The sequence below is a fragment of the Anticarsia gemmatalis genome, chromosome 25, assembly GCF_050436995.1.
Source record: "Anticarsia gemmatalis isolate Benzon Research Colony breed Stoneville strain chromosome 25, ilAntGemm2 primary, whole genome shotgun sequence".
NCBI classification, from domain to species: domain Eukaryota; kingdom Metazoa; phylum Arthropoda; class Insecta; order Lepidoptera; family Erebidae; genus Anticarsia; species Anticarsia gemmatalis.
In genome coordinates, this window is record NC_134769.1 from 7,929,970 (window position 1) to 7,953,015 (window position 23,046).

Genomic DNA, 23,046 nt, shown 5'->3' on the forward strand with positions numbered 1-23,046 from the left:
CGTAACACTGGGTCCCCCAATTTCCCTTTTTTATTTTTAAAGTCGGCAACACTGAACATTTTTTCCGTACACTTTGGCCGAATATAAATATGGTTGGCAAACTTTTTTATGTTGGGAACATGTTTTTGAACAAAAGTTTAATAATGTAAAACGGTTTGCATATATTTTTGAAAACTCTTTGGTTCAGTCTTTGGAGGGGCAAGCGTTCCATCGCTTTAAAAACCAACTACTAAATTAATAATCAATTTAACTAACAAAATATTTGTGTAAAATAAACTTTGCATATTTTCACCACGTTTCTACAAATATAGAAATGTTGACACAACGCAAGCGAGGCATTTACTAACGAATTATTTTAATGACTGTCTGAATCCAAACCTTGGCATTTTCTATAATGGCAAAAACGTTAGAGCAACACTTATTATTGGCATATTTTCATGAAAAGAGGCTATAAAACAACCGAGCCGAAATTTAAGTAATGCCCAAGATAAATTTAATAAACATAGAGATTTACGCGCACAAAATTGTAATAAAAAAATGTAGTATACGTTTTAAACCGATTACTGATAATTAATATTTTAATGAAAGTTCTACCTCAAAATAAAACCAAACGGCAACCAATCCAAATCCATACCTTCACGTAAGTTGCTTAACCTTCAATGTTAGACCTAAATGCACGTTCCACTTAGAAATTGGGTTAGCAGATAATTTACGAACGTTTTCAACCATTAAGTTAAATGGATTTGAACGTAGATACCTGCGGTTAGAGTTCCGCATTACAAGCCATTGAATTTATATGAAACTCAATTTAGGGCTGTAAGTTTTAGGGTTTAATGACTTCTTTGTTACTTTTTAAGCTTTTTGCTTGATTATTATGTAATACTAAGTTATTTCCGTGACTCCGCCCTTAAAAAAAGACTTTTACGGCCTTGGATATGTTTTCTTTCACCCTACTAAATTTTATCCAAATCGATTTAGCCAATTTCACGTGAAAGAATGGCAAACTTTCACAAAAATAATATTAACTAGTTTGGTATTATACGAATTAGAGTTATTTTGAATGCCAATCAATTTGTGATTGCGGTTAGTGTAAGTTGGGCCGAAACGTCAAGCAAACCAAGGTAAAATACATGTTTGATTATATTAGGAAAAGAGTGCATTCTTAACATTTTCTCTATTATTCTCTACATGTCTTAAATTCGTATCATTTCCTTATCATAACATAGTTTTCCAAGGACAGAATTCCCAATTTGCTCTAAGCTATAGCCAACGTAAGATTCTTTAACTAAAAACGGCAATATTATAAACTACCAATTTGGAATTTACGAAATTTCGTTTCGCATATCTCGAGAGTAAGCCTTGTAATAAATTCTTTGGAACTTTTTATGATATGATGTCACCCTTGATTCAAGGTTAGGCACAGTGCCAATATGAAGATATCTTCTTTTTCATTTTGGCTAACGATTAACCTACTTCTTGAAGCTTGAAGCCTGAAACTGAAGGCTTTTATTCAGAGGCTATACCTACTATTCTACTAATATTTTAAGTGTGAAAGTTTTATATGGATATAGAGTGCCTTTGTGGACAAACCAGTAGTGTCTGTGATTGCTTATCGCGAGGTCTCAGGTTCGATTTCCGTGTCAGATGAAGTGCTTTTTTAGTTTATATTAGAAGATTCCTGAATTAAATAGTAGCCCGGAGTTTGGTAGTCAGCTTTTTACATGTGACTTACATTGTAAATGGTAAAAATTAAGTGTAATTTATACATCTACCTATATTTACCACAAATCTCTGTGTATCTCTCACATTCGGGTATAAATAAATGTGATTTTAAGTATGTATGGATATACGACTCTTTTTTTCCCTATAAATCTATTCACGCGTCCAAATTCACAGGCAAATGCTAGTTATTAACTGAAAACTGAAATAATACGAGAGCTTTCAATAATTATTTAGTACCGAGAATTTTCGCATAAAATTCTAATAACAATTTCCTAGAATATTGAAGCGAGTCTGTTGCAGCACTTTCTATTGACGGTACCTATATACATAAATGTTTTAGTCGTACATTTGCAGCGTCATTCAAATAAATCAATAATGTTTCCACGGCCACTGTACTTATGAAAACTACTATATATTAGTCATTTTTACTGCTATTAATAACTGTATCAGTTTATTCAGCTTTATAAACTTTTGACTGATATATCTACTTATGTAATTTCAAGACTTTTATAGTCCTTAAAGTATATAATATGTTGCCAGTTAAACGATTAGTTGGATATGCAATTCTTCGATAAGATTTACAGAAAAAGGTATTTCAAAACTCCGTTCCGATTGTCAAGAATACAACAGTTAGTAAGTCATGTGTGAGATCTTTGGGCGACTCGTGAAACTTTGTATTATTTGTTCTACTCTGTAAAAGGTTGTTACGCTTTAGTTTTTACTGCAGTAGTTAAAGAAAATAAGCATTTATACACTAAAAATCCTAACAACGAATTACGTAAACTAGGCATTATTTTTAAAGTTTAAAACATTCATTACAAACTTTCAACTTTCGTTACTTATGCAACATTCACCCAAGTTTTTTCCAAGTACCCGCTTTTTGGGGTAAACACGAGTAAAAAAAGAATAACCGTATCTTTTCGCCGCTTGTATCCTGTAACGCCGGGGAGAATTTTGATTGGCTCCCTCTGGAAATCCGATCGGTTTCCTTGAATTGCTACTTTGTCCTCTTCCCTTGGCTTTTGCGCGTTCTGTTGACACAAATATACGTTTGTTTTTTGTATATTTTTAGCTTACAAATGTTATTTTACGAAGTTTCTTTTTTGTCGTTTTGTATCGAATTTTCGAGCGTGTTCGAGTACCGAGTGGCGTTTTTTGGTGTCTGCCCCTCCCTATGGGAACAAGTCCTTATTTTTATGTATGTATTAATGTTTACTCCTGGTATAGAAAGACAGGGAGTATTTGACCAGCTTATGTGTACAGAGGGCAATTTCCAAAGCTACTAAACCCTTTTTAACCATTCTTTATCACTTGAAAAATATATTATACAACTTATTCATAGTATGTAAGATTTTGACAGATATATATCAATTCCCAGTATTAGCCCAGTAAAAAAATGTAGTTACATATTTCTAAAACAAACTCCACATAATTAAATTTTACTTTTACTATAAAAGGATAGTCAGAATAGTATCACATTTACACATTTCGCGGGGTTTATTTAGTCCCATGTAATAGGGGGTGAGTCTATTACAACACCGGCCATCGCCGAAAAGGGTTGATAATAAACATAAAGGTTTAAAACAGGGTTGCGTTTGTTTTAAATGATTACGTTATATTTTTGGCTTTTAATGTAGTTCAGACCTTTATATATCGCATCATGCCTGTTATACCCGAAGGTAGGCAATGGTGTATGTACAACCATATTAAGCTATTTATGATTGTTAGCCTCGTGAAATAGGGGCGATCCCATTGTCAAGAAAATCACAATTTTAAATACTTTGTATGAAGTTTACGAAGTAATAGATATTTGTATGAATGCTACTGTTGAAAAAATATTCTATTAGAAGTTAGAAAAGGACTACTTTTAGCGCGGGAATCGAACGTCAGACTTAATAGTCGGCAGTATACACTACCGCTTTAGAGGTAGTTGGGGTTTAAAGCACTTTTTATTTCTCTTTTAATAGTTATCTACATTTTATGACGTCATCACCGTAAGTACTAGAATAAAATAAATGGGTGAAGCTGCTTTGAGGTATTTAAAATGAGTACTCTCGGTGCTGCAATTAAAACAGAAAGTACTATACCTATTTCATTATTATTACTGCCTTTTTGGTTTTATCTGCAGTGTATAATATAACCTCTGATTACGAGGTTTCAAGATCGATTCAGTAGTTGAGTATTAAAGGTTATCAATACAGTTACATTTACATAAAAAAATACCTGTAAAAAAACTAATTACGAAAGTATCATAATTATGTAGATTCCTTAGCCTGTTTGAGTGACCCACTGCTGGGCAAAGGCCTCCCCCCTTCCCTACCAAATCCCCCTATCGGCGGCAAGATCCGACGAGCTCTTTTCAAAAGCTTTTCTTTTTATTATTATGTAGATAGGTTTGCAAAATAATTTGTCATTTTAAAGGGGTCTTTTTTCGAAATGGTCCCATTTTTTTCGAAAAAATCTTATGGTTTTATTGATAAACAACAAAGATCTTTAATAAATCAATAAGTAAGAGCCGCGTTAAAATTCTACTGAACGATTTTTCATGCAGTTTTTACCATTATAGATAGATCGATGCTTGAGGAAGTTCTTAGTGTAATTGGTTTAGTTCTTCTGTATAATAACTTATTATTCCGTGCAAAGTCGGGGCGGACCATTAGACAATAAATAAAGACGAAAGAAAATCCTCGAAGAAAGAGAGCAATCAATAAAATTACATTATCTTGTTACAATTAACTCTTAACTTATCGCCAATAATGAGTCACACCAATGATTTTTGTTATGAGCATATTTAAAAACTAGGTACTTCAAGGACAAAAAATCTGTTTTTATTTTTTTCGTATCTTCAAAAATGACCGAGATATTAAGCGTCAAAGTATGGCCTTCGCGCCAAACTCCGGCGAAGCGGCCGCACTGACGTGTGACGTCATCTCACGACACTGCTACTTCGTCAGTACTTGCCGATACCTACATAGGCTCGTTGCGCTCTCGTGGTTTCGCTTTAAATAATTTGTTTTGCTTGTAGTGGACAAACAAAATGGTTAGAAAATATTGTATTGTTCCTATGTGTACTAACTCCAGTGAAAAAAAACCCCAAAAATTGTTTTTTTCTGTACCATGTAAACTGTTTTATATTTTTACAAAAGACACCTAATCTAAAACTTAAAGCCCGGTTCAGATACTGTCAAGCGCAAATTTTAAATAGAAATTTATTGCCTTTTGAACACTTCCTCAAGATCAAGATGCCATATCATGTTCATACCTACCTAGCAATGAACTTCTACTAAACAGTTGATACTATTTAATGAGCAGTTCAATGACCTCACAGGCTGCGGCGAGCCGAGCGCGGCGGTTGAGTTGGCGTTGGTTTTTTGTTTTGAAAAAAGAACCTATGTTTATTAAATCTAATAATATCAAAATTAAAATGTTAGTTTAATTAAAAGTTCTCATTACCCACCCAATCATATAAGACTACCTACAGAGTAGATTCATGCGTTCACGTGATAGCCATCAACCTGACTAAAGTCAGAGGCAGGGGTGACAATTTTTTTTTATAATATTATTTAGAACTATGTTTTCCAAATTTACACTTGGTAGGTACGTAAAACTCATTATTTGTAATGCCAGTTGTAACAAACTTTCAATTTTATTGTTAACTACACACAAAAATATTATTAGTAGTATACGAGTTCAACTTTCTTTACCTGGGTCTAGTTGATGATTGTGTGCGTGGCGATCGAGATCGGGGATATCTTAGTGGAGGCTTATTTTACAAAAAACACGATGATTAAATTTATAACACATACACATACACAGACTCTTTAAATATTAAATGCAAATCACTTTTCAAATCAAAACTCCGCATCACCCGCAGTCAAACTAGCGTGTCAGCCGCGACGTGACGTCAGCGCATAGCGCGCGAAGCAACGCAAATTTAAAAAAGCAGTGAAACTTTATAACGCTGTAACTTCGGTAATTTTGACCCGATTTTGATAAAACAAAAACTATTATTATCAGCATAAGTACACAAATTAAATGCAGTATGTTTAATAGTCATATTTTGATGTGCTGGTGTGACTCATTATCTTGGAGGTTATATTTAACTATAAGTTAGTTAATAAAAGTTACGTGTGTACGTATTTGTGTAGATTTTCTATCATTTATTAAGTTAAGAAGAGTTTGCTGCTTAATAAGAAAATTACCACATACATCCCCTATTTGGTGTGACGTGGGTGTATGACATACACCTCTGCCTTAACCTTTGGGTATAATAGGGTGTTATGTTTATTTATGACTACTCCCTACTATTTTTTTTTGTTACTCAGTATTGTCCCACTGCAGGGCAAGGGTTTGTGGGTTCTGAGTGTTCTGACTGTCACTTTAAAAGATCTTTGATAGTCGTTACCAGTAGTCTGAATGCCTGACAGTCAGTCTTATCGAAGAGTATCGTGTTATAACCCAACTGGGCTGTGGAGGTCCGATAGGCAATGTGATGTCATCCTGGCCGATTTCGGCTACGACGGCCAGTTTCATTGAAACCAGCCAACTGTGCAGGACTTTGTTTATAGTGGCCAAGTGTGTGCACAATACACAGGTACACTCTCTGTTCCTTTACTCTCATAGTCCGGTGGGACGGCTAAACCGACACGACCAGAGAAAGGTCAGGCGCAGGACCGACGGCTTTACGTGCTCTCCGAGGCACGTAGGTCTAAGACCTCAATTTCCTAACTCCGGGCAATCTCTGAGAATTTTTAAACAGAAAGTCTCAGAAAAGACTTTTTGGCCCGACCCAGGATTCGAACCTGAGACCTCTTGCGCGGCAGTCGCATACACTACCGACCGCGCCACAGAGGCAGTCCGATAGGCAAAGTCGCTCATTGTAAAATATTCAGTTGCACCCGGTAGAACTGGAAGCCGACTCCAACATAGTCGGAAGAAAGGCTAGGTTGATGAAAGTCGTAGGCGAAACCAGTATAAAATATTATTATACATATTGCAATTTGTGACGTACATTAAAACGGGTGGGAGTCTAATTAGGACTTTGTTTGTTCTAGATTTTTTATAGCCTGTTCGTGTTTTGATGTCATGAGATGAATGAATACCATGACGCAAGAACGGTACAACGGATTTTAATCAAATGTTGTTTCATAGATAGTTAATTAATTTATTTTCAGAACCATTATAAACATTATTTAGGCATTTGGAACAAATGAAATTGTACTCCTATGTTTTTATGTCAATTTTTTTTTATTTTGTTATTATGAATCTTCAACAAAGGATACATGATACATCTAAATACACATTATCCACATTTATAACATAACGCTCCTTCAAAAAATACTTAGTAAATTGCCTGGAGTGAGGAAATTGAGGTAATAGATTAGTGTTTTAGAGAGTAAGTTAACCCTGTGCCTGACCTCTTACCGGTCATGTTGTGTGGTGTTGGTTGTAAGGTTTGATATAGAAACGAGTGTCTTGTAACACCAAACGTATAATGAATATTAGCTTACAAACTAAGAACATTTATAGGAGAGAGATGTGACACACTACAGTCAGTCTCACCAAGCTATGAGAGTGAGAGAATAGAGAGTGTACCCGTGCATTGTGCACACAATTGGACACTACGGAAAGTAGTTTAATTTTACTTGGCTAGTTTTAATAAACTCGGCTTAGTTGAGTATCGGCTTGGAAAACATTAAATCAGTGGTTCCCAACCGGTGGTCCGCGGGAGACAAAATGTGGTCCCCGATTGACTACAAAATTTACAATTTACAGGATTTTTAATACACTTTATCTTTAATATACCAACCTAGTGGTCCCTGATAACAAGAATAATTAGTGGTCCCGAACTAAGAAAAGGTTGGGAACCCCTGCATTAAATTAACGTCTATTCTGAATTTCCACACTAGTAACTTTATATATTAACTGTGCCTCATATATCACAATTTGTCAAGCAACACGACACGAGATTATAACTAACACTAGCGCACTAAAAGGCTCTATCATGATTTCCCAAAGGTATTATCTTCATTACTACTTGTTACACAGTAATGACACTTAATGATATGTAATTAAGGGCTAAATTGGCGTCCTGGTTTTTTGAATGGACCAATCAATGGTTGAAAAGCTGATCATTATAGTCTGATAATCAAATCTGATTCAGATCTTTGAATGAAATAGATTATATCTGTGAGTTAAATGGAGAGGCTATTTGGCCTAGAATACAGGCTAATTCTTTGAGCAAGAGCTATTTAATTTACTGGTTTTCTTTTTCATCTTTTTGTTAAATGTTTATTACAGAAGATTGTTGCTTATGTAACGCAACCAAGTGTAGTAGTGAATAGGCTTAAATAAAGACAGCAATACTTTTTTTAAAGAAAATCATTGTAAGGGCGTTTTAGACCCGTTGCATTATAATATTTTGTAAGGGCCTCTTTGTACAAGCATTATTTAAATAGATCTTGTAGAGATGCAATTTTTTCTGACTTGCACTTAGCTAACCTGAGGAAGTTAAGGTCTAATCTCATTCTTAAGGTCTAATCTTCTGTCAATTTAAGAGAAGATAGATTTATGCCCAGCATTGGGCCGAAATTGTGTTGTTAGAACATGTTAAATGTCGTGTTATATTTACCATTAAACCGACTTCAGAAAGGAGGTTTTCAATTTGTCAACATTTTTTTTTTCTTCTTTAATATAATACGTGCGGACATTAGTGCTACATTTTAACTAGCTATGGATGCTGAGTAAAAAAAAGTAGGTCAAATTGTCCCAAAAAGCACAATTTCCTTCATAATGCATTTTTGTACATGTTTAGCTTAATGTTTCGCAGGGGGTGTTCCACGTCCCCCCCGGGGGTTGCTCTCCAACCCTGTTTTCAACTCGTTAGTTGATTCCGTATAATTTTGGTTATTTAACTTGTGTGCTAATGAGTACGTTTGTAGTTTAGTTTATTTATTTTGTTGGAATGAATTAGTATGTAATATATTATGAATTAGTATTGACGTAGTTCGGCAGGTTAAAATAGAGGATTTTTTTTCTACTCGCCTGTTATACCCGAAAGCGTAGGTAGGGATGCAATGAAATACGTACTTCGGCTTTCACAATGCTGTTCAGAAAGTTATAGGCAACCACATAATAATATTATATACAAATTATATTAATGTGGTCTGCAGTTTCACTCAGTTTTATGGCATTAGTTAATCCATAGTTTTCTTAAAACAATAAAAAACGATTTAGCTTTGCTTTATGCGACTATTTTATGGTTAGTATAGAATTATAGATAATTCATGGTTTAAACTTAGAAAAAACCCACTGTAGCCGACTTTCAGCAGTCGTTACTGCAGCCTGCTGGAGTTGCTAGTCAAATTTTCATACAAAATAATCGATTACAATAGGAAATATCCTTTCTAGGCGGATGATATATTTTAACACCATGAGTTTGTATATTTTAAGCTTTCAGGCTTTCAGCAAACCATTTCACACATAGCAGGTAGAAACAAAGTGCCGTGTTTGTTAGAAATTAACTCCGCACGGAACAGTCACGATATAACATGCTCAAGTACTTAACATACCGTAACACTTTTATGTAAAATATTGTACTGAACAAATATATATTTTATATTAAGTTAACACATGAGTTATGGTACGCCTCAATTATTGCTTAATGCGCAAATTATTATACGCAGAAGGCAAATGTGAATACGATTTTACGATATACGTAATTTTTGTGAGTCACTAAAATTATAAGTAACTGTAACAGTACATTTATATACGCTCATACCGCATATATGAAAAGCAAAAGGCGTGATATTGCCTTTTTCTCATAGAGGTAGGCAGAGGCCAAAGAACGCCACTTGGTATGATCCTCACAAACTTCCCTTGCCTCATTCACATCCACGCAACTTGTTATACAAACCCGCCGGTTACGAACAGTCGTCATTTGTTTATTTATGACTACCAAAAGCCTAAGAAAATAATCATGATTATAAATTATTGCTAAAAATTCTTTAACACATTTTCTGAGGGCATGTAAATTCATCTCTTAGCCCGCGTGGTGGACTCAAGGCGTAATCCCTCCCTAGTTTGGGAGGAGACCTTTGTCCAGCAAGGGCCGCACAGCCCAGACAGTCATAGGCTTTAAAATTAATTACTACCATATTAAATACAACATAGTCAAAACTCAACACACACTACATTTTTTTATCATTTACTTATTTTCATACAACTGAAAATTCTGAAGTTTTCTCACGAGTTCAAGCAACACGGAAGTTTTGTGAAATCAGTTCCAAGAGACAGTTACGGCCCATTTAAAAGATCTCCCGTAATAGGGTCCCTGATTTCTCATCTTCGAAGCACATCGAGATCCCTATAAGATAAACAAAATGGTTACCTACTGAGTACCTTCAATAATTGAACTATGTTTTTACCGTAACTTGCTGTATTTTCATTATTTATAAATCATGAACTTTACCTAAGCTTCATTAAACACTTATTTCTTCTTTGCAGGCTTCTGTATCCAAAGGGTAAATCGGGACCCTATTACTAATAGTTGGCTGTCTGTCTATCACCAGGCTATATCTTATGAACCGTAATAGTTAGATCGATGAAAATATTTACAGTACATAATACATATTATGTATTTCTTTATTGTATTTGTTGTTATAGCGGCAACGGAAATACATCATTTACGAAAATTTCAGCCTTCTAGCTTTCACGGTTTATGAGATGCAGCCTGGAGACAGACATACAGACAGCGGAGGCTTAATAATAGGGTCCCCTTTTACCCTTTGGGTACGGAGCCCTAAAAATGCAATACAACACTAATATTTTCTTTATCTGATAACTAAGTTTATGATGAAGTCTAAGCTGGAGATAAAGGAGCAGTAAATGTATGAAATCATATGGTAAAAATCTACCTGCTAATCTCTCTGATACTTACCCTATGATACCAGACAAAAGACTTACTTCGTACCGGCGAAATATCTACATCAAAAGCTTAATTTGAAACATTTCCGAAAACAAATCGTTCATTTGTTTTCTAAATTGTTTGATCAAGATGTTTTTGAAAACATATTTTGTTTCGTTTAGAAGTGAAACAATTACAAACTTTGTAAATAATAAGTTATTGTTATAACCGGGAATTGACTGAACTTTAAAAGTCATTGACGGCTGTTTAATAATAATAAGTTAAGATAAATTAAGTATGTTATTGCTAAATAAAACAATTTAAATGTCAAATGTTTCTATAATGACATTGCTGAAAGTCTGGTCTGTATTTTATTTCAGAGTGTCTTGGTACTATAATAATATATCATATTATTCTGTGTCTGCCCCACTTTTTAAGTAAAGAGTACAAAAAATATAATAATATATCAAAATACGGTAAATAGATTTTGAAATATTTTTATTTGTAAATTTTTTTATGTAACTGTTGTTTACTGATTATTAAGTTAAATTTTACATATCGTCAGAATAGTTTTGAGGATACGATATAAAATCTGATTTTTACTTAGTACATTTATTCAAAACCTAGCTACTAAAAACTTTACATAGTGACACGAATTTCTTTAAAACATAAGCCAATTCAAACATGAAAGAAAATTCATTACTTCGCTAACAAAGGAAGCAAGACTCCATAAAATAATTGAAAGATTTTAACAAAGAAATTGGGCCAATAGAATGTTCTAGAAAGGGTCTTAAGAAATCGTCACCCTTGGCAATTGTTCAAGCCCGGTTGCCAAGTTAATATCACCATTAATTCAATATTTTAATCAGAAAATGAATGCAAATTGTACGGTGTTAGGCTTGCTACACACATATTTGGGTCGGCATTAACCAGCCGGCATATAATGTTCGCAAAATAATGCCGCTCGACATCACTGCGTCTAAATAAATCGGGCCCAAAGGCAAAGTCAGGTATGCTCTAATTCATTAACTTTAAAGAGTTCTTGATATCGACATAGTATTTTTTATCTACCACCTTACCACAAATGCTGTTGTTCGTGAAAAGAAACAGCGAAAATCTCACGGCTTGCTCACCACAAGAAGAAGCCGAATAAGTGCAGTAATTGCTTCAAGTCGGTTTTGTTGTTCAATAAATACTGCCGAACCGAAAATGCCGACCGAATATGAGTAAAACAAGCGTAAGGGCGCGTTCCCACTATGGCGTAACGATTAATTTATCGTTGGACGACTGTTGTCTCTAGCTGTTCCCATTATATCGATTGTTTGTCGTCAAAATTTTTTATCGTTTAGTGACTGTCTTAACTGCAAAAAATGTCGTAGACGACAGTAAGTCATGTCGTTCTATATGTGAACACCTCCATTTAAACATGTAAGCCACGATTACACGATTACTTACTTAAAACTATATACTTATTTACTTTTACTTAACTATATATTACTTAAAACTACACGATTATCTGTCGTCACGACATAGTGGGAACGCGCCCTAAGGCTACCAAGTTTTTTAATTTAAGTAGGCCAAGTTGTTGTGTTAATAAAACTGATAACTTAAGAGGACCTTCGGGTAAATGATAGTCGCACGGACTGCTAATTTTGTTTCTACGTTCTCTCCTTTGTGATTGCGTTGCGATATTAAATTTGAGTTTATATTTGGACTGTTTGGGAGAATTGACCCTTATTATTTGGCTTATTTGAGCTACAAGTTTGAGGCAATATTTCTTGATTATTATTGGAGAATTATTGATATAATTTGTTAGGAAATAATAACTGAAAATGTTTATTGGACCCGTTACTGTACCTCTTCTGGGCAAGGATCTTCCCAAAAGGGGGAAGATTCTATTATTATATAACAAATAAATAATTTTTTGACCTTTTACTGTACCACTGCTGGGTACGGCCTCCCATCGGTAGATAAAGGTTAAGTCTTAAGTTCACTGTACTGTAGCTCGATTTTCTACTACTATCGACTACCGACAACCGACCTGTCATCGAGAAATTTTGTATGAAAATTTGATCAGCGCCTCTAACGGGTGCCGTAGGAAATGTTTTGGCAGTACATTCTAAATGTCAAAATTTCGATGCTCGACAGTACCGATTGTACAGAATCGCGCTACTAGTCAAAGGCAGGTTGAAATCTTAGCATGTCTTTAGAAACTATTTTTGAAAATGTTCGGTAATAAAATAGGTGTTAAAGCGATCGTATTTTCTTCTTAGACAAAGTTTCAGCACTAGGTGTATAAAAGTAAAGTTTTCTCTGAAATATTATCTTGATCGGCCTCTGAGTTTGAGAGGCTGTGAGCAAATAGGTCAGTGGGTTCAATTTCAGATCTGCTTACGTAATAGTTCTAATAATATTTGTCTACTTGGAATATATTTATGCGATGGCTACCATTGGTTCTCAAGTTACGTATCCATGGAAAGATTTTATGCTATGGAAAGTAATATTACTGTGTGGAAACTTATAACATCACTTGCCTTGAAAACTGTAGATGTTCGGTTCGGATCCTGGGTCCAAGTAGTTACTATTGTAGAGTTCTTCGTTAATATTTTTTCAAAAATTGCCTCGAATAATAAAAGACTCTCAGGTGATATGTGTTCGAATAATAAATATAACAATACAAATATTAAATCCATAGCTTAATAGCTCGAGAGAATTGGTACGATCCTTACAATCTTCGTTTGTTTCATTCACATCTATACATCTTGTCATACAGGACTGGTTACGAGTTCTACACACCTTACCTTTTCGCAAGACATTACCGATTTCACTTTATTTCTCTCCCTTACATGCTATGAATCCCATATAGTAGTGCGGCCAGCCTTCCTAATCTTGCTTCTCCACTTCTCTCTAACAAACAGTGTACCAGACATCGTCTTCGAAAATCTAACACTCACTCAAGTCTTTTTGAACTTTGTTTCGCTTCATTACATTGTTTTTAATACTTTTACGTTACATAATGAGATTCCACTCCTACAAAGTCGTTCTAAATAAAAAAGCCTTGCATACACGATTAGTTACCCGTATTGCTATTTATAAAGCAATATACCCTCTACTTGTTAATGCTATAAATTAAAAATGTACAGCCGTTCCACTTACCCACTTATTTCTTGTCGACACTAAGAATACGGGGAAAATTGTGAAAATAAGTGGAAGAAAATAGCTTGTTTGTTTTTTTTATACCATTACTTTTGTAATAAGTGAATGTGTAAAGAGAGGTGTAAGACATCAAAGGAAGACGTGTCTGTCTGTCTGTCTGTGTTGCTTATTGTCTTAAAGCTGCAGTAAATAACCCCGGGTAAAAGAAAACAAAAGATGCCAAAACTATAAGGTCGGGGAAAAAGTATTTTCGCATTATAGTATGTATGAACTTGCAATAAAATCTCATTGGCTTCAAGACTCACAAATGAGTATACGGTTCATTAGGTTTCTTTCAGTGAGCTCGTGAGGTACCCGAATATCGAGCTTTTTTGTGTAGAGAAAAGATTAAGATTAAGCAATTCTTAGTGCGGGAGCTGTCTTATAAAAGAAAGAAATCAAGAAAACATCTATGTGTTACTAACGTCTATGTACTGTTTGTTTGTCTATGTGTATCATCGTAGCTCCTATGAGATTGGAGCACTTTTGATGTAGAGTTCGAAAGCCGAGGTGATCGTGATATTTCTTAGCTAGATTTTTTCAAGATTCATTCAGTTATTTGGTGATCATCAGTATATTTCCTTCTTCACTGATAAGTGATACTAATATTAGTTGTTTTAAACATTTTATGTATTCATTCAGTTATTCAGTCGTATGGTTAGTGGTCAACCTGGTGTCAAAGTTGTTCAAGCCGCCCGAAAGGACTTTGACATGGCTTGACGACTGTTATCTTAGTAGACAACACCCGGGACCGACTCTCTTCGTGCCCTCCGAAGCACGAAGACTCTCAGTTCAAATACCACTATGCGGTCACCCATCTATAGATTGACCGCGCTAAGGCTTGCTTTACCCACTGATCGTTTACCGACCAGTGAGCGCAACTGGCTATGAGCGCCTCATTTTTGTTATTAGGTAGGTACTACCACTTCAGTGGAACCTACAATGTAGTATGTACCGAAAGCTTTTTAATTTGTAATTTACATACTAACGTAAACGTTTCAGCGAACATGGAGCCAGTAGGGGTTGTTAGCGACTTTTAATTAGCCCTGTTTGACTTCAAATTGAGTTGGTTGCACTAATTACTCGTAGTTATGAGAACGACTTTACAGTTCGTTTTTCATGACTTACTTACGTAAGAGAGCATTTTTTACTGGTGTTCTGCTCCTATTGGCCGTAGCATGATGTTATGTAGCCTGTAGCTTTCTTTAGTAAAATATTTTTCAATTCGCGCCAGTAGTTTCTTAGATTAGCATGTTCAATCAAACAAACAAACTCCACATTTTATAATATTAGCATAGATTTTCTGGTCTCTACCTACCCCTTCTGTGTGTGTTCTTGTCAGTCATACAATTATATCAGGCTGCTAAATACGACATTTCTTTAGTACTTCACAACACCAGTAAAATGGTAGGTACAAGTCACAGTAGTGGGTACCGTTGGGATGGAGGTTGCTACAGAGGCTGAAACTTTCACCCTCCCCCCTCCTCCACTCCCTGGAGGGTGCCATGAAAAACAACACTCATGCCACTTGTAATTAAGTATTAGGTTTGTGTGACACTGTAAGGTTAAATATTTATAAGATACTAGGCTTTGAACGCGTTTATTGTATAAATATCTAACTACTAGTTTTACTCAGACAATTTTTAAACTTTTATAACTCTACTCTTTTACAAATTTTGTCCAAATAGGGTCAGCTTGCCCATTGAATCACGATGTCTCTTGGTATATAGGCGTGATATTATCTATGTATTTCCAAGCTGTATTTTTTTATTGATATGATTCTTTTTCATTTTAATGTACCAGGCATTCAAGTATTTTTTTATTTTTATTTCATGAAATATATCCATAGCTACGCTTCAGCGAGTGAAACATCGTCGCAACAGGTTTAGCGTACAAATTCTTGATTAGTAGAGCATGTTCGTTGCGGACGTTTCAAGGACGACCTACAAAGCAACATGAAAACATTGTATTATAAAACCTTCCTAAATAATATCATTTAGAGAATAATTTGCTTTAGTACAAGAAGAAATATTAATACTACTATCCCCTACTCAATGTATATGATGATAGTGTATACGATTACTGTTTACAAGCTCTTGGGTTCGATTTCCGGATCGGAGGAAGTGCTATTGGCCTTTTCTAATTTATATCAAAATGGTATAAATTGTAGAACTGAATGTGAAAACTGGTGTATGGCAATAGGCTCTCATCTTATTACATGAAACTAACGTTGTTAATGACGAATCACTGGTGTTGTACATACACTTCGGCCTAGAATTTCGTAGAGTTTAGGAAAATAAAAAAAATACTACACTTTCTAGTCAAAAATTAGGTTTAGCATTTTCAGCGCTAATTTCAGTACTGATTCTTACGTACATGATACAAGGTAAAGTGTATGGTATACATTTTTTTGCTCGTAAGTATAAAAAAATAAAAACCGCAAGCTTGGCCACTTCTGCTAAGAGAAAAGATTATGTTTATTAAGAGAGCTTCAGTAACTTTTACGTGGTTTTAGTCCTTTAGTCTTGAGCAAGCGAGGTAAATGTTTGTTCATTATATTTTTAGGTTAAGGACTTAGGCTTTTACTCGTTCCCTTGCCTAGCAGTGGGATAGTAATGGGTTAAATTTACTTTTATAATACTTTTTACTCTCTTTTCCCCCATTTTGCAGACTTCTTCTGCAATGGAACTGATATCAAATGAGTGCCAAGGTCGGGGGACCGCCCTGAATATATTCGTTTTAAATAGATAGCTAACGATAGCCTTAGTTTAGACTACAGGACTAAAACACACACTTTAATTTTTCACTGCGTAATGTTCAGAACTGCGCTAAAGATACGAGTAGCCTATGTCGTCCGAGATAGGTACATGTATAATGTATATCACCTTGTTCAAATTAAAATTGAAACTAACTCATGAAAAAACAAAAGTCATATGCGTACCTGTCAAAATTTGGAGTATTGTTCTTTCATCATTTTGACCAGTAGTCAACAAGGTGCTGATGCCGTAGGCGCAGAAAAAATAGTGCTATATAAGATACACTTCGGAAATCAGCCCTTGTTTAGTTGATTCTGTAAATAAACCTCACAAATACATATAAGGTACCAGCTATAACTCAAAGCTGACTGACAAATATTCCATCAACCACAGAGCTCAGAGTACTAGACTTATCGAAATTTTCGTACATACGCCAGCGCTGGTAGCAGATAGTACGGCTTTAAGTAAATCCCTGAGGATCACGGGATAGAGGAAGAATAACGGCACATAGACTGACTGTAGATGAATACAAATATCTTAGATGTTATAGTAGCTAATATTAGTAATGTTGAAAGTAGAAGTATAATATACATATTTACAAACTTTTGATTGGGAATTTGTACCGTCTTTAGATGTTATTTAATAGATAAGGATTTGGTGACGGGGATCGGAGGTAAACCCTACAAAGACATCGTTTATTTCAAAATAAACAGAAGGTGTTCTCCTATACTCCTTGAAGCGTTCACAGCCAGTAATTGCACTTACAAGTTGAGGAACGAACCAGTAAGTCAAGCCACTGCTTGCATTTATACATCAAAGATGGGAAGCCGTTTGTTGCTATTTGAGCTTGAGTGTCAATTGAAGCTAACTGTCTCTATCCCTATATGGTTTGGTAACAAAGAAACTAATAATCGAAATAAATTGAAAACCTTCTTATTTTTGAAGTCCGTTGAAAATCAATAATTAATTGTTATTTACTAACACGGCCGCATACCAAAATCAACCAAAATCAAGAAAACAGACCAATCTAGAAACCAAACAGTTGATCTCAATTATATACAAGAAAAAAATATTTGTCTACTCCATACAAAAGTACGTGGTCTGCTGACGTATTCACGTTACTTCAACCGTAGCAGCCTACATAAAGCCTTAGTCATAAAACATACGATTGCCATCCGCAATAACACGGGTGACTGGACGCTCTTTATCATGCCTTTAATCTTCTACCACCATACGTTCTGCATTAGAATGTTATAGGTATGTATACGAGTTACGACATTTAGCTGATTATATTTATTTGTGCCAACAAAAATTACACTTTTTTTAATGCTTACGTCTGTGGGCAAGCTCTGCATACATTTGGTTACTATAGGTGTGATTCTATTTAAAAATATAAGTGTATATAATAATATGTACTTCAGAGCTCTTCATATACTGGTGTGTACTATTTGTGCAATCGTTAAAGGTCGACCTATGGTCAAAGTTGTTCAAATCTGAAAGCGTTGACATGGTTTGGTCACTGTTAATATAATTGATAAATAACACGTCTTTCGAAGCTCGAAGCCACTCAGCTTAACACCGCTATACGGTTTGTCAGTCACCCATCTGTAGAATGTCCGCGGCTACGGCAGCTTAACTTACCCATCGTCTACCCAAGTTTGAATTTGCTCAGCTTGACACCACTCTACGGTTTGTCGATCACTCATCTATATCAATATCCGCGGCAATGATTGCTTAACCTACAGATCGTCTACCGAGCAGCGAGCGCAACATAATTTCCCCTCTAACTTATGCTATAAACCCCTAGCTATACAGGATGAACGTGAAAACTTGCTGTACATATTTCCTCAGTGAAACAAAACATAGTAAATAATTAATTTGTTAAAGCCTCGCTGTGGCTTACGCGTATTCACGGAGGTCAGAATAGGCACTCATACGGAAACCCCTTTTGTCTAGCTTCTCAAATGAATAAACTTGCAAATTGTAGACTTAGGTAGGATATAATCCGTATATATAAATGCGAAAGTCTGTCTGTAATGTTCACGACTAAAACATTTAAATGAAAATGGAGATATTTCAAGATTCACCTTTAAACATATGCACAGGATAATATTGTCAAAATATAAGCTACGTTAACCGTCTTCTTAATGAAAAGGGGAAGAGGACGGAGAAAGAGTTTTTTTACCTATTTTTCTGATTACCTACCTGGAGACGCGTCGCGTGACCTTTGAGGGTTGAAATAGAGAATCAAATGTGAAGGAGCCCCGCAGGCCATCTTGCACTATGTTACATTGTTACCTTGGTTTATTCTAACTTAAGTCTTTCTATAAGTTCAAGTGAATGATACTTGTAACTGGCGGTCTTGCACGACAAGATGTATGGATGTGAAAGGAAAAAAAAAAATTAGGGATCAAAGCAAATGGCATTATTTGGTCTCTGCCTACCTCCAAGGAAAAGCTGGCGTGATTTTATGTATGTATGTGACCAAATTAATTGATGGGCCCAAAGATTTTTTGCACGTTACCTCTCTTTAGAGGTCAATAACCTATCAATGTTCATGAAAGCCGACCCCTATTAAAAAAACTTGCCCTCAATTTTATAAAATCGTGTAATATCTATACATTTTCAATAAATTTTCCACTCTGATATTAATTAATGATGATGTTCAACAATGAGGAAGACTTGAAACGTCGGCATTAATTCCATTGATGAGGGTAGTCTGCTAATAAATTTATCCTTGTTTTCCATACATAATTTAATATAAAGAATACTTAATTATCTAATTACTTGTGAATTATTTATTGATTACGTGCTTTTATTGCCTCTGCGGTTTTAGCGGTTATGGTCACGAAGTCCAGGGTTCGATTCCGTCCTCGAGTAAAGTGCTACATATAGAGGGGTACAACAAATGTTCGTTGCACTTTTCTCTAGACAGTCCTAGAGTTTGCTAACGTACCCGAAGGACTAAACAGGCTCGCCCCCTATTAAGTATATAAATAAAATAACTGAAATAAATATCGTTTATTTCAGTCTTACGACCATACTTGAAACATTATTCGGGTCTAACATAGTATGAAAAATGGGGAAGGTTTTCCAACTATGGTTCTGAATTACATTCTTCTCTTCAACATTACATACATTCCCAAAGTTTTGGCTCTTTAATTATTATAGTAGTGCCTATAGGTTTCTCATCTATTAAAATCATAATATAGTTCAATCCGTTAGCAACTGGTCTTATTATTGAATTATTTTTAATACTTTTCGCGTGTCCTATCTCAATTTAATCTTTAAAATAATTTAACAATGTTTGTAAATGTAAAGATATTACTTATCGACTAAACGAAATTATATAGGTTGATTAAATTTACTATACTACAAATCGGTTTTAGGTTTTTATAGTGTCTGACCGTGGATAGTAACATCTATTTGCGCTCAATTTTTACATGAACTTTTATAAGAATCTACCAAAATTTAGGCTTCTCCAAGCGCGCAATGCACATAAAACGGGGTACATAGATTCCCTTCACGTATTAATATATAAATTCAAATGGGGGCAAATGCTAATCTCCGTTTATTAAGTTCCATGGCTATTGGGGTCAATATTTCACAATAATATTGGACGTAGTAATGCGCAAGAAGGGACCAAATAAGGGACGAAAGCCGTCGAATCAATTTCACAAACAATTGGTGACTGTATTGAGGCGCAGGCCAGTCGCGCTCACTAGTCGGTATACGATCTGTGGGTTAAGTAAACCTTCGCGCTGTCATTCAATGGATGGGTGACCGTATAGTGGTATTAGAACTGGGCGTCTCCGTGCTTTGGAGGGCACGTAAAAAGTCGGTCTCGGTTGTTGTAAATTAGGATAACAGTCGTTAAGCCACGTCAAAGGCCTTCGGGCGGCTTGAACAACTTTGACACTAGGTTGACCACTAACCATACGATAGAAGGAGGTGACTGTATTGAAGATAAACATCGTTTCCTTTTCCAATATTCAATTTCTGAAATATCTATATTTTGTTAATGATGGGAAAGATTTTGAACTGCAAATTGTATAAGTTTTGAACGAGATACTTTGTCAAAGTACTGTTTAATTTGGAGCAATTTTAATTGGTCTTTTGGATGTAAAGTTTCGTTTGTATTAGTAGATTCAGTAGCTCGATTCTCTACAACTATCGACTACCGACAACCGACCTGTCATCGAGAAATTTTGTATGAAAATCTAATCAGCGCCTCTGACGGGTGTCGTAAGAAACATTTTGGCAGTACATTCTAAATGTCAAAATTTCGATAGCTAGCCGGTTGTCGGTAGTCGATAGTAGTAGAGAATCCAGGTGCAGTAGCGCAATTCTGTACAATCTGTAATGTCGAGTATCACAGTTAATTTCAGAAGATACATTTTCTTTTTTCTTACGATATTATACTCGTAGAAAGTTTGTTTGTAGGGATGTTTTAAATATCTTTTTCACTCAAAAGTTTGTTTACGGAATTTAGCGTGCAGATAATGTTAGATCCAAAATTAAACATATGAAAAAGATAGAAAGCAATCTGCTATTTTCATCAACATCTAAATCCTACTTTCAACTATTTTTGCTCCACTTTCCACACCTTTCTCATTAACTTGATCGTTCAAGCTATTCTTACATTATCTAGTACTAGCTGACCTGCGCAACTTCGCTTGCAACATAAGAAAGAATGCGTATTTCCCCCGTTTTTGTAACATTTTTTACTCGTACACAGCTCCTATTGGTCGTAGCGTGATGATATATAGCCTATAGCCTTCCTCGATAAGTGGGCTATCTAACACTAAAATATCAAATCGGACCAGTAGTTCTTGAGATTAGCGCGTTCAAACAAACAAACAAACAAACAAATTCTTCAGCTTTATAATATTAGTATAGATAGTATAGATACCTACTATACCTAGTTACTTATATAACGGATTTGCACAGTCATCGTTTGCCGGCGACGAAATCTGATATGGAGAACCAATCTCCATTTAACGGATAGAGTTTCGATCAGTTTTCTAAAAGAAAAATAAAACTATGGAGGTTATTGACCTTTATGTAACTTGTAAAATAACTTCTATATTTTTATGTTTGGATAAAATCTTTTTAAAAGGATAACTGTTTCTGAAGAAAGTCGTAGGTATTCGAAAAATAAATATTTTGTGTACGATAACCATTTAAAACGATATTCTGACGATTTTGGAAAGTAATAGTTTTTATGTATTAGCTTCTATCATCCTGGTGATTTTTGTTTTTAATTTACTTTATTTTTACAGAAAACTTACTGCTGTAAACAAAAAACCTTTATAGCAAAAAATAAGACTAATTACAAGTTTTCACATTTGAAAAGTTATTTTTTACTTATTTATTTTTGTTCGTAGGTCCAGAAATAATAGCTGAACTGAACAAAAATTTCAGCTACTACATTGTATTTCACATATATTTTCATGTCATAATAGGACATATACCTACATATATTGAAATATACAAACGCCAATTATCACTAATAACGACATACTTCCCCCAAATTACACCCCATAAAGAATATCACTGGAAATGTGCTTTATCCATAAATAGACATAAACTAATCAGGGGTTTAGCAGGAAAAATCAATCATATTCAATAAGCGATTACTCAAAATAGAAGCGTTATTGGGAAATCTGTCATTTGTGTTGGTAATACCGAGATTATATTTTATTGACAAGATTTTTGTTTAGCTTTTCTATTTTTATAAATCATATAAACTTTGATTTGGTGCACGTGGAAAGAATTTCCGGGATACAAAGCGAACAAGTTGTTAATGTTGTTTAGAAACTATCTGTGTACGAAATTTTATTAAAATCCCTTCAGTAGATTTTACGTGAGGGAGTAACAAACATAAATACATCCTCATTAATCCTGGCTCATATTAGTGTGTAAGATAAGCTAGATACTTTAAATAATAATAAAAAACAGTAGAATTTAGAACCCCCCTTTTTTAAATCAGTTAAAAAAGACTCTGTAGTATCACTGGTCTAAAAGCGAAAGTAAAAAAACTACAAAACGTAGCATAGAAAATAAGTTAGGTTACAATTTTAAACCATCGCGGCTTGCAATAGTAAATTGAATTTTTTAAAGGTTACTATACCCCATTTGTTTACCCACGTTTCGATCAAGTCGCATCGGTCGTGGTCGGCTACCCGTTTAAGATCCATTTAGCAAAGTTGCTATAACCTAGAGTCCTAAATTATCAAATATAATACGTTTTATATTAGGAAACAGACGTAATCGAGTTCAGAAACTACAACACACATGAAACTTATTCAGTTCGGGACATAATGGCGTTTTGGCGTGCACTCATCTGAATAAAACATGAGCCTCTGCCCTCCGTGGAGGGAAATTTTACATCTCATACACTTTACGTATTATAAATTGATGTGTTTCGTATGCAATCCAGTTTTATGAGTTCTGCTGGAATCTGTA

At 34.9% G+C, this 23,046-nt stretch overlaps 1 protein-coding gene across 19 annotated transcripts in view; it reads left to right on the top strand.

Moving 5' to 3' along the window:
• The window catches only part of Cadps (calcium-dependent secretion activator 1), a 70,711-nt gene that overhangs the window by 7,184 nt on the left and 40,481 nt on the right, over positions 1 to 23,046 (top strand). The gene's annotated exons all lie outside the window — the stretch shown is intronic.